The sequence below is a fragment of the Protopterus annectens genome, chromosome 1.part2 (genome assembly GCF_019279795.1).
Source record: "Protopterus annectens isolate FY-2018-M chromosome 1.part2, PAN1.0, whole genome shotgun sequence".
Taxonomy (NCBI): domain Eukaryota; kingdom Metazoa; phylum Chordata; order Ceratodontiformes; family Protopteridae; genus Protopterus; species Protopterus annectens.
Window position 1 is genome coordinate 84,931,463 of NC_056727.1, and position 14,412 is coordinate 84,945,874.

Sequence of the window (14,412 nt, forward strand, 5' to 3'; positions counted from 1 at the left end):
TTCACAGTTGTATTGTCATGTCTGTGCTGAACAGATCTGTTTAGTAGTGGGAGCCTGCTTTACTTGTATGTAGTGGATGGAATTCCCTACAGAGAAAAGGGTAGTCTCTAATCCAAGTGCAAAGTTATCATCCCACTAGACCAAGTTAAGGGAATGCCCACTTTATCACTCCATATCATGTAGGAAGCAGTTATAAGTATACGCCTTTCTAGTTTTATGAGACAACTTCTGCTAAGGTATTATTGTCTGGGTGGAGTTGTCAATTTTTGTGATTTCACCCTTCACTTCTTTTATGATCAGGACAAGGATTAAGTGGGGATAGAATTCTACCAGACAGGATTCATGATCTCTTCAAGCAGCTGTGAAGGCTCATTGGCTGAGTGTAGATGGCACTTGAGTACCCAAGATTATGTTCTTGTCCCCAGCCAAATGTGAACCCTTGCATAGGTTCACAGGTTCATACATGTTTACTAGGCTAATGACCACAAGGGCCTTTTTAAGCCTAGCCATGCATCCCAAATCTCTGACAAGTTCTGATACCCTTAATAAGTGTAACAAGGGGCTTGTGAGATGAAACATTTACAAGCAGGGGTCTAGGAGATGAACCATTTATAGGTTGCCTATGTCCATTAGAGACATAGGTGCCAAACCAGGGATGACTTTTCTGTTCCCCATCCAATTGTCCAAGTTGCACTTGAATTGGGTTAGGGGGAAACTCTGCTTCACATGGATGAGGAGTCTGATCCAGAGAGGTGGTAGTTTCTGGGACACATACCTGTCTCTCCAGCAGGTCTTATTTATAACACATGCAAGGTTTAAGTCGTTAGAATGGGCAATTCTAGTGCTATTTGCTTTGTAGATATGCAGGAGGTCCATAAGAATGGAGACTGACAACGCCCTGTATGCCAGGCATAGAGGTCACCTCAAAAGCATATAGAAGACAGAATACAATAATAGGGCCTTGAGGTGGTCTGCATAGGACATTTTGCTTACACCCTGTATTCTTTTATTCTTTTAGTGAGGAACCTCTGTGGATATTCCAATTGTTGGATGTGTCTGGTTAGGTACATACCAAAGGGAGCATTGCACTTGATGACAGATCTGATGAGTGTCAACTACAGTATAATAATGACTTTCTTGAACATAGACGCCATACCTTTATTTACCAGTGAACCTTTGTCTACTTAGTGTCTGTTTATACCTGGACTATACAAATATTAAGGTAGCCCACTTTACCTAAGATGTGATATGATTTATATTGCACAATGTACAACATGATATAGTTCCTTCTATGAACAAATACCTAAACTGTTACACTTTTCATCTTAGCAGAAGAATGTCTTTGTAAGGATTGTAAAGTGCTTTCTTGATGTACCTGTTTACATTACCTATATACTGAGAATTTGTTTTGCTTTAATATTGTAACCCTCCCTCTGCTGCTTACCCTAACACCCCACCTGATCATATCCCTATATAATCTACACTCTCCTTTCTACTAATCAACCCTACTACTTTCTGCTCCTCTCTACCACACTGCTCATAATCTTTTTTTCTATTGCTCCTTTTCATAGGCCAAGAAACCAGTGTTTTCATCCTGACTCCATCTGCTGCAATATACAATAGTCTGAAGCACAAGCCATTGTATTAAGTAAAGGACCCCAGCAAGCTTCTACATGCCTCTAAACTACGTAAATGCATGTTAAAGTTTTATTCAGCTGCAGTAAAGCTTAAAACTTTATTCCACCTCTTAGCTGACTTGCACATCACCTGCCCCCACACCCAACTAACAGAAAGTTAAAAATAATTATGCCTTTATTTCCCCACTTCTAACCACCTCCCCATCCCACTCCTATCCCACCCACACTATCTCCCATACTACAACTAAAATAGACTTTAGAATTATAGTATTTTTCTACTTACCCATCCCTTCTTGCAGTCTTAAAGTACCTGAAAGCCTCCCCATTCAGTTTCAACCATAAGTCTCCATACAAAGTCCATTCAGTTTCAACCATAGGACTCCATACAACATCATTTAAAGGAACAAACTTTGCAATTTCCCACCTGTTGTAAGTTTAAACAGTCTTAGAAACCCAGTGATATACTTACTGATTGTTTTCTTAGCTTTTCAGATAATCAAAGTCCTGGCTCATCAACTTGCGATGCTTGGGCTCACTCTGGTCTCCTACCCTACCCCCATTCCCACTCACCCCTCTTTTCTCTAGATGTTTGCCTACCATTACTCCACCCCCAAAAGTTTGCCATTCAATTACAAATACTTCCACCTCCTTACATCTAATTAACATCAAAACCCCACCCATTACTACACTAGCTCCACTTCAAAGCTTTACAATCTGCTCCCTAATGCTCATTCTACTACCCCTGCCTAATAGAACTCAAATTGCACCATGTCACTAAAAATGTTCTCCCTTCTGTCTGATTTGTTCCTAACATTATATATCAGTCCCTTAACCACATCACTTCCCCGAACTATTTCCCAATCCCAGCAACATTTACATACTCTCCTTTTGCTCTACATCATGCCTACCCTACAGAAAGCTCATGTTGATCAGGAGCAAACACAGGAATGGTTAAGGAGAGACAAATTCAAACCAAGAGATGAAAGGTTAATATTGGCATCTGAAGATAGTGGGCTGCGTACACATTGGTTTATAAAGTCCATTAAACATGTGAGAGAAACAGACAAATGTAGGTCTTGTAAAACTGAATTGGAAACAGTTGCACACTTTGTTGCTGGTTGCGACATATTAATGGCAGAAGGACTGTATACCGAAAGGCATAATAATGTGGGGAGGCTGTTGCACTGGGGATTGTGCAAACATTATAGTATTGAAGTAGCCAAAAAAAACTGGAAACATGAGTCACAAAGCAGCATAGAAAATGAAGAAGTCTACATCACATGGGATCATCTATTACCAACAGTTCAAAAGATAGATGCTAGAAAACCAGATATAGTGGTCCAGGAAAAGAAGACAAGAGTAGTATTGATAATTTAAATTGCCACACCCAGTGACTACAATGTCTTGTGTACAGAGAGACACACAGTCATAAAGTACCAGGATCTGTAGGCAGAAACAAGAGCAATGTGGAATAAAGATACCTAGACAGTTCCAATAGTAGTAGGAGCAACGGGTCTTATAAAAAAGAATTTACAGTCATATTTAGATATGTTACGAATGCATGTAACTCCATAGAAACTGCAGAAGGAGTTATTACTGGGCACATTGTGGGTGCTGCGAAAACCACTACTGGCTGACATCAAAGACTGAAACAATACTAATTTTATGAACTTTAATCATATTTTCACTTAGTAATGGGGTTCATTCTTGTCATGGTATTAGAAACCCAAAAGACTTGGAGAAATTAAAAAAGATTTAGTAAGTTTTATAGAGAATTGTGAAATAAAGTAAAAGGAATTGAAAGACCACCAAAAAAAGAGGAAGTAGATACATTTTGGAGAAGAATATATGAAGATCCTGTGGAACATAACAAAGATGTTAAATGGATAGAAGTAAAATAAATAATAAGAAGTTTATATGTGCAGGATATGAAATGGGATGAAGCAACAGCCAGAGAGATTGAGACAAAGTTAAGAAAAGCCTCTAACTGGAAAACCCCAGGCCCAGGTGCAGTACCTATATTTTGGTTAAAATTATTAACATCTTTGCACAAGGATTTAGCCATGAGTGAGAACTATTTATGTACACCCCGAAAAGACACCAACCTGTCTAACAACAGGCAAAACAATGCTCCTTCATAAGAATCAACCTGCAAGCTACACTAAAAATATAGACCAATAATTTGCCTTCCGATGATGTATAAACTATACACAGGAATTGATGCCGACAAAGTTTATAGTCATTTTGAAGAAAACTCAATTATGGCAGTAGAACAAAACAGCAATAATAGAAAGCCATATGGAACAAAGGATCATTTGTTGTTAAAGTTATGCTGGAGAACTGTAAAAAGGAGAAGAATTTAAGTATAGTATAGATTGACTATAAAAAAGCATTTGATAATATCCCACATTCATGGATAAGAGAGTGCTTAAAAATGTACAAGATATTCTCTACACTGATTGACTGCATTACAGTGACCATGAAACAGTGGCAGATCACTTTGCAATTAAGCCATGATGGACAGATTATTATCCCAGGGATAAAAATTCAAAGGGGGATATTCCAGGTTGACTCTCTGTCGCTGTTGCTATTCTGCCTTGCCATTAATCCATTAAGCTGTTTACTTAACAACTTAGGCCATGGCTACAATTTGGCTCCTAAAAAACAACAAAGTGTAAAGACTTATCATCTACTCTTTGTTGATGATTTAAAACTGCATAGCTCATCAGATGAGAAACTAAAAGCACAGCTGCGGGTTGTCAAACGTTTTTCAGATGATATAAGAATATCATTTTGTCAAAGGAAAAATATACTTTAAAAATGATCAAAACACGGTAGGTTCAGGTTAAGGCACTTTAATCTTGCAGCAAGGAGAAAAAACATGCTATTACAGAGTTTGTCTAACTAGAATAAGGAAATGAAGGCATTTTTATACATTTTCTAATAAGACATTGCCTACCAAGCTGACGTAGTGAATCACAAGTTTTGTCATCATCATTTAGTAGTGACTGTTTTTACAATATTCTGCTGGTACTATCAATTTTTGTGAGAAACTTCCTAAGAAAAACAACGTGGCCTTGGCTACCACCGGTTAGATATATGCAATGTTACCATTCAAGGTACTATGGCTAGTTCGAGCACAAAGCAAGTATAGATTGCAGTTCATTTCTCTAAGAGTCATTTGTCTATGTTATCTCTAACTTCTGCATCTGTGCATGTTCTCATACTTTGAACAGAGCTGATTGTTTAAAATCATTACATTACAGAATATAGCATTGTTCATTCATTTCTTCCTGACCTAGCAGATAATCACCTGCTTCTCAAGTACATTTCCAAAAGGTATAAACATGAATATTGCTGTGCTAGCAATTACTAGGTCAGAGGGCATCTTGCAAGTTTCAGAAAGCACACTGCAGTTTCAAAAAGCATCTTTTAGTCTCATATGAAACTCAACTGTATATAAAACAGTGCATATAAAATAGAATGAAAAACGTGTTAACTTATTTAGTTTCTAATTAGCATTAAGCACACACATTAATACATATTTTTCTGTCATTTCCCCCCTGTTAATACTTTTTAATTCTATTTTCAAAAGAATAAACAGTTTGCTTCTTCTCCTAACCTCTTCCATTCAGGATTTACAGTTAATAGAGTCATTCAGTTTAAATTTACGAAAGTGTTTCACATTCTAACAATTCTTCCATTTCAGTACTTTGATACAAAGTCTCAGAAACTGATATATCTATAAATTCTTTGATTAACTTTTTCATGCAAGGAATACCACAACAAATACATGCTCCTAATAGGAGTAATCCCACACAAATGGCAATCAGGATGTTCATTTTGATGGAACCCCACCCCCCAAACAAATTCTGGAAAAAGTCTGTCAGAGGGTGTGGGCCTGGTTTGGTCATGGCCGACACTTGTGTATCACCTCAAGGTGGTCGTTTATCTCATGTTGATGATCAGGTATATACACACAGCACTCTACTTTGATTAAAGTGTACATACCACCTCTTGCCGCTAGGGTGAAGTCAAGAGCCATTCGATTCTGGAGCACTACAGTTCTCATAGCATTCAGTTCATCAGTTATCAATTCAAGAGCACAAAAAGTTGCATTACTCATTACTTCGAGAAGTTTACAGTTTTTGCAGCTCCCAGATTGATTTCACTGTGCCATATGCAGGTAATATGCCTGCCCACAATATGACAGCATCACTCAAGTCCATGTGCGTCAGCTTGGTACCCACAGTATGACGGTCTTTCCAGCCCCCCTCAATCTGTCCCACTGGATTTTCAGGCTTCCTGACAGCTTTCTTGGATACATCTCGGGTATTTCGAATATTTCCCTGAGGCAAAACTGCAGTGTGTCGTATGGCCGGGACCAGGTACCCCAAAAAACAACTGCTGGACCAATTCTCAGGTAACCATTTATATGCTTTCTTACCACACACAAAATAACAATCCTCTACCTTAGTAGTTACTTTGCTACAAAATGGCTGCCCTGCATGAAACATTTTCCTGTCTATTACAGACAGTTGCTTAAAAAGTACAGGATTACGTTGCACTTGATCTACAGTCTTATGCATGGACTTAAGAAATGAGTCATAATTTGAATAACAAACTGTACCCATTTTGTTTGCTTTGGTATAACATTTGTAATGTACAGTCACATTGCACCTGCTCCAACCCACTTGAATTGTGTCATTCTTATAAAAATATACAATTCCCTTTTGTGTCATAGGCAAATACAGTGCTACCTTATCATATGCTTTGATAGGTATGGTGTCATAAACCAAATTTCCCAGGTCTCATTGACTCCTAGGGGGACTGCAGTCATTAATAACCCCCCGTATGCTGTTGGTATGGCTGTGCAAATCCAGCAGTTCGAAACATTAAAAGTCTCAGCATACACATGTGTAATTGCCTGATAAGTCTTAAAGTTCGGGTGCCAGTCTATGGTCGGCTCATCACGTTTGATCAGTTCAACTTTTGTGGTGGGGAAAAGGAAAGGCCACAACAAAAAGATCAATGTTATTAGTATAGCTACCAGAATAATTATGCAAGTTTTCTGAGGTTGTTCTGCATCTCTGTTTGCTCTATACCTGGTCATTTTGTTCTCGTTGTATAACAGTAACAAGGTTTTTGTCCAGTTCAAAGTTCTTAACCAGTTTACAATGTGTCAAATGAATCCAGGACGCTCGCTCCGCGATCTTGACTGCAGTGGGTGTTGACAGTAGTACCATCCCACTTCGGAGAACTCCAGTTTTTTCTCTTGACCACCTTCACCCAGACCCATGCACCTGGGGCTACTGCTGCTTTCGATGGTCTGGTTTACTCTTTATCTGAAACAGAATTTAACTGTTATTCAAAAATCGCCTCATGTACCCTGCAATTGAACTGTCAGCCTCCTACTCTGCAGGCATGAGAGGTTTCCATTGAGGTGTATAATATGCCCTCCCAAACAGAACTTCAAAAGGAGTTAACCCTTTTGCATTTGGAACAGTTCTCATGCTCAACAGTGCCAGAGGTAAACAGTGCACCCAGTTCTTTTGTGTCTCACTAATCAATTTTCTAAGCTTGTTTTTCAAAACCCCATTATGCCTCTCTACTAATCCTGCAGATTGGGGGTGGTATGCACAATGATTTTTCAGAGAAATCCCAAAATAATGGCTAAGTTGTTGTATAGTTTGATTTACAAAGTGTGCGCCACTGTCACTATAAATCTTTTCCGGTATGCCAAATCTAGGAATAATGTCTTTAACGAGGACTTTTGCAACAGTAGCTGCATCTGGATTTTTAGTTGGAAAAGCTTCCACCCATTTGGAAAACATATCTATAATGACAAGGCAGTACTTCTTATGTTTGCATTTGTTCAGCTGTATAAAATCCATACAAATAGTATGGAATGGATACTGTGGTGTAGGGAAACTCCCTTGCTTAGGTTTCAATGCCCCTTGTGCATGATGCTTGTTACAAACATGGCATGCTGCACAAAAATTTTTTGTGTAGTTTGTAAATCCATACATCGTAAACACTCGATTCATTAACTGTACCATACTCCCTGTTGAGACATGGCACTGCCCATGGCTCAACAAAGCTGCATATCTAAACAAGTTAGATGGTAAAATCGGTTTCTTCTCTTTGGAGATGTACAGTCCCTTCTCAAGGATTGCTCCTCGTTTTATCCACTTCTGTTTTTCTACATTTGTAGTAAGTGTCTGCATTGTTTTTAACATTTCTAAGTCTAAAATCTCAGATGGCTGTTATTCCTCATTCAAAAGAAAAATTTCTGAAGCTGAAGCTGCTTGCTTTGCAGCTGTATCAGCCCTCGTATTACCTTTTGAAATTCTATCCTGTTGCTTGGTATGAGCTACGCATTTACAAATAGCTACATTCTGAGGTAACTGAACAGAGTCTAACAAGTATAAAATAAATTGTGCATGGTTAATTGGTTTACCAGTAGATGTTATCATTCCTCTATTTTTCCACTGCTGCGCAAAAACATGTACAGTAGAAAAAGCATACTGACTGTCAGTAAAAATGTTCACTTTCTTACCTTTTGCCAAGGTACATGCCCTTGTCAAAGCAATCAATTCTGCTGCTTGTGCAGATAAGTTGTGTGGTAAAGACTTTGCTTCTAAAATCTCGGTATCAGAAACTACTGCATACCCCACTAGATTCTGTCCTGTAAGACCCCTCCTGCACGAGCCATCCACATAGTATGTCACCTCGGCATCATCCAAGGGAACATCTGTGAGATCTTTTCTAGGTAGTGTCTTTTGCTCAATCTCCTGCAGGCAGCAGTGTAGTTTGCCATCTGCAAGGGTTGGGAGCAAGGTTGACGGATTCAAAGTTGTGCATCATTCAACTGTCATATGAGGTTGGTTCAACAGTATAGTCATACAGGAAAGATGTCTAGCAAGAGAAAGATATGCTACTTTTTCTTGCAGTAAAATAATCGCAACTGCATGAGGCACTCTCATTGTGAGAGGGTGGAACAATACTACTGAGACTGAAGCCTGCACTGCCATTGCAGCAGTGACTACTGCTTGTACACAGTGGGGAAAGGATCACGCCACTGGGTCTAGCTGTGATGAATAGTAAGCTATGGGGTGTTGTTTGTCCCCATGCTGTTGTGTTAACACTGATGTCATATAACCTTGCTTACAGTCTACAGTTTGGAAAAATCGCTTATGATAGTTTGGTAATCCTAAAACTAAGGAAGAATCTATCAGTTGTTTCAGTTTGCAGAAAGCTGATTCTGCTTCTGGTGTCCACTGTAATAAATCTTGTGCTGCCATTGGCTTTTTGAATATCAAGTTAGTCAGCGGAGCAGATTCCAAAGCATAGTTTGGAATCCAACTCCAACAAAAGTTAGCAGTACCCAGGAAGGAAATCATTTCCTTCTTGGTAGTTGGTTTAGGTGCTTGTAATATTGCTGTTTTTCTGTCTTCATCTAATATTCTGCCTTCTTTGGATATGACATATCCCAGGTATTTGACCTGTTTTTTCCAAAGTTGCAGTTTGTTTTTGTTTACCTTGTGTCCTTGAGTGGCTAAAAATTGTAATAATGCTATGGTATCCTCTCTGCATTCTTGCTGAGTGGGGGCTGCCAGCAGAATGTCATCTACATAAAGTAAAATCTGACTGCCTTTCGGTGGGATAAATCCCACCAGGTTACTTGCCATTTCTTGTGCAAATATTGTTGGACTTTCACAATATCCCTGTGGTAGTCTCGTATATGTATACCATTTCCCCTGAAATGTAAATGCAAACCAATGTTGGCTGTCAGGGTGTATTGGTATTGAAAAAAATGCATTGCTAATATCTACCACAGAAAAATACTTTTGTTGAGGTTTTAAATCATTCAATAAAGTGTGTGGATCTGGCACCGTAGGTGCCCTGGGTATAACTGCATCATTTACAGCTTGTAAATCTTGGACCATACGCCATTCTCTGTTTGCTTTCCTAACAGGGAATAAGGGTGTATTACATGGTGAATCAGAAGATTCTATTAAGACTCCTTCCTTAAGTAAGGCTGCTATTATAGGTTTGATTCCTATTTCTGCATCCTTTCTTAAGGGATACTGTCTCTTTTGAGGTCTAAATGCTGATTTTGGCGTGATAATAACTGGTCCTGCTGTATGAATAAGTCCTACATCTGATTTCCCTGTTGACCAGAGAGTCTTTGGTATGTCTCGTAAGGCTTTTTCCTCTTCCTCTAGTAAGAGTGCTACTCAGCTATCCTCACTAGCCTGTGAGTGTACAGCTGGGTGTGTCTGTGTTATACTATTTAATTTTTGTACTCCTTGTTCAGAGAGTTCTAACTCTGTCTGCTTTTCCCACCTTGTGACTTTTTCTCCTAGGTCTACCCACTTCAAATTTTTATCTTTAGTTAAACTCACATGTGGTAATCGATTAGATTTGTAAAGTGCCAGAAATTCCTGGGGCAATGAACAGCTTACTACACTGTTTCCTTCTGTGTCCCAGTATAAATGTCATAATACTAATCTGTTAGCATGGTTTCTAAACAGTTCTTGCTCATATTCTTTATCAGGTCCTGGTCTGTTACAGTAATATAGAGTACAATGCAACAAATGCTGTTTATCAGTGTCAAGAGAGGGGGATTTACTGATGGCTACGTTCATCAGTTCTTCGGTTACTGCCCCTGGACCAGTCATAACTAAGTCCTGGCTGTACTAATAAAATGTTTCTACAAAAGTATCCATTTGTCGCTGTGCCTCCATACCCTGCATAGTTGGAACTACGGCTATGCCAAATATCTGCATTAGGTCTCTGCCCAAGAGATTCACTGGGCATTTTGCAGAAACAACAATTTTACTTTTCTGGGTCATCCCTGAAACTGGGTCAGTTATTGCTATGTTGTGGGAAAGTGGCTCCTGATACAACTGCCCATTAGCTGCTTTCACTAATATGTAGTCAAGTGATTCTGAATTTTCTGGCAGTTTAGAGGGATGTATCAGGGTCCGTGAAGTCCCTGAGTCACACAGGAATTTGACTTCCCTCCCCTCTACCAGAAGTGTAACTTCCGGTTTTGTGTCTGCTAAGTAGAGCTCTAAGCTCAACAATGCTAAGTCCAAAATTTCATTTTCTTCATTATCTATGAATTCGTGTACATCCTCTATTTCTTCTGTCACATCCTCTACCCCTTCTATCACATTTGCATTTGTCTTTTCTTGTTTATTCCTATCCAGTGATTCTTGACTATCATATAGTCATTCCTCACCCTCCTTATCTTCTGTGGATACCTTCTTATTTTGCCTGCAATCCCTTGCTAAATGTCCCTTTTTCCCGCATTTGAAACATTCACCCCTTTTCTTTCTCTCTTCAAAGTCTTCTGATCGTTTATCAGATTGTTTGTTTCCCTGGGTATTTTTCTTACCCTTCTTCCCAGTTTGTACTACAAAGACTTCTGATCTGTCTTCTACTGCAAATACTTGAGCTTTCTTTTTCTTTTTGCTATTAAAATGCCTTTTGGCATGTCTCGCATGTTCAAGTAATGAGTGTAATCTACTCGTATGATGATCTACCATGTGCTTTGTAATAAAGCTGCTAATGGGTGCAATACTGCCTTTTAAAAATGCATTCTTTAACTGTTGCTCATATGGAGAATCATGTGTTTGGTCTTCAGGTACCTCCATTCCACAATGGTTATTAAAACATTCTTACAATCTGGCATAATATCTATCAACAGTTTCACCTTCTTGTTGTATGCACTGATTAATGCAAGTCCAATCAGCCCTAGGCTTCCATTTCTCAGAGATTCGGTCTGTCAGACCTTTCACTCTGTTGTCCAGTTCTGCATTACTATGTGGGAGTGGTCTAAGCTCTGCGTCACGGGGATTCCAGTTGTCACTGATCATGTGCCAATCTGGACCTACAATTTGTCTAACTACTTTCTCTACTTCCTCTCCATTCAAATGGTAACTTAACTTCATGCCCTGTAAGTCTTCTAAGAATTTTCTAAAATTAACTTTTGGATGGGGAATTCCCTCTGTGGCTTTCTGGATGTCTTCCGGTGTCCACGGTCTATATACTAGAAGAGTTGAATCCTGTCCTGCCTGTCCTGCCTGCAGATTTGGTACTTCTATGAGTGGACATATCTCTTCTTCACTCATAGCTTGTGAATTTTTATTCATTTCATACAATTCAATATCCCCTCTTAAGTTGCATGTTCGAGACCTAGTCTCGATAGGATCTCTAACAAACAGTTTTGGTTTTGCATGAACAGCTGGGTATAGCGGAGGTGGATCAGCTTGTCCACTCACTTCATATTCTGGTAAGGGAAGCGGAGGGGGCAGAGGAGGGGCTGTTGCTATTACCAAGTTATTGTCTTCTTTATCTAAGAACATTGCTTTCGAATTTTTAATCTTTTGTTCCCTACGGTTTGCTTCCTCAAGCCACCTGTGTGCCTGAGAGACTCCTAATTGTCGTTGCTTTTTTAGCTGGCCTTTAGCGTCTATTTTAAGTTGTTTAACAAGTTTAATAAGTAAAGGTTTATCTAAATTACCGTCAAATTTGTATTTATCAACCCATTTTGTATAATACTTAACATTATCGGCACGCTGTAATTGCATATATTTCATGTCTTCGGTTAAGGGCGGGTCTTGGGAATTTTTCGTGCACTGATTTCCCATGTTGCCTTAGCTAAGTTGGAAATTGTTACGTAACCCTTTTTATCAAGTGGTACCACGATCTTACACCTTTTCACAGTTTATCTAGAATAACTGCCTACCTATTCTGTTTCCCTGATCTATGACAGGACAGCAATCTTTTTGTCCCTGATCTGCACATGCAAATCTCCCTGACAAAACAATACTGTAACAAGTCCCTGATCTAAAACAGAAAAAGATAAATTCCTCCTTACCTGACCCTCCATGTGTTGATCCACCGGAATGTTGACTCGTCCTTCAATCCCAGATCAGAAACAGTGGCTGGCTTCTTTCGAACGACAATTCAGTCGGAGGTCTTTCAAAATAGAAGAGCCAATGTGGCCACTTCTCCGTACGGGTACATGCCACTGGGCCCAATTCTGACCTGAGCCTAGAGTGAGAGATACTTTCCAGTCCGAAGGACCAAACTGTGAAAGGAAAAATATACTTTAAAAATTATCAAAACACGGTAGGTTCAGGTTAAGGCACTTTAATCTTGCAGCAAGGAGACAAAAACGTGCTAATACAGAGTTTGCATAACTAGAATCAGGAAATGAAGGCATTTTTATACATTTTCTAATAAGACATTGCCTACCAAGCTGACGTAGTGAATCACAAGTTTGTCATCATCATTTAGTAATGATTGTTTTTACAATATTCTGCTGGTACTATCAATTTTTGTGAGAAACTTCCTAAGAAAAACAACGTGGGCTTGGCTACCACTGGTTAGATATATGCAATGTTACCATTCAAGGTACTATGGCTAGTTCGAGCACAAAGCAAGTATAGATTGCAGTTCATTTTTCTAACAGTCCTTTGTCTATGTTATCACTAACTTCTGCAGTTGTACATGTTATCATACTTCGAACAGAGTTGATTGTTTAAAATCATTACATTACAGAATATAGCATTGTTCATTCATTTCTTCCTGACCTAGCAGATAATCACCTGCTTCTCAAGTACATTTCCAAAAGGCATAAACATGAATATTGCTGTGCTAGCAATTACTAGGTCAGAGGGCATCTTGCAAGTTTCAGAAAGCACACTGCAGTTTCAAAAAGCATCTTTTAGTCTCATATGAATCTCAACTGTATATAAAACAGTACATATAAAATAGAATGAAAAATGTGTTAACTTATTTAGTTTCTAATTAGCATTAAGCACACACATTAATACATATTTTTCCGACACATTTGGTCTTGATAAGTGTGCAAAAGCAACTTTTAAAGCAGGAAAACTGCAGCACCAGGAAAACATTAGTTTGGAACAACAATGTGATATAAAGGAAGTTGGGCAAGATGGAGTGTATAAATATTTGGGAAGGATAAACAATAAAACACGAACAAGTATGAATAAGACTTTTGTACAGAATAATTTAGGAGACTTAAATTAATTCTGAAAACAGCGTTGACATCTAGGATCAAAATACAGGCTATAAACCAATTTGCTCTTCCTGTCCTAACTTACAGTTTTGGAGTGACTGACTGTCCCCAAAATGTGTTGGATAGATTAGACAGAAAAACAAGAAGGATGCTTCACGCTCATCAAATGATTTATAAAAATCAGTGTATACCAAGATTATATATTCCCTGTTCTGAAGGTGGGATGGGCCTCCTTGAAATTGATTACATGTATAGAGCAGCAATTTTAGGACTCCACACATATCTGCTGCCCTCACAATACCCAAATGTAGTGAAAGTCTTGAAACGCGAGGAGAATAAAGCTAAGATGACTTCTCTGCTTAATTTAGCAGAAGCATATTGGCGTCAAGCAGGAATGTAAATCAAACTAGAAGTAGATAAAAATCAGACAGCAACTGAATGTGCCAAAAAACAAAAGAAAGAATATAAGGTGAAGGACCAGATGATAAGGCAAGAAATGTGGAAAAAGCATAAATATAGTTGCAAGTATAGAAAGGTTCTGGAAGAACCTCATGTTGATCAGGAATTAACATAGGAATGGTTATGGAGATGTGAATTCAAACCAAGAGATGAAAGGTTAATATTGGAAGCCCAAGACAGTTGGCTACATACATCCTGGTTTACAGTCCATTGAACATGTGGTTGAAACAGACAAATTTAGGTTTTGTAAAACTGAAT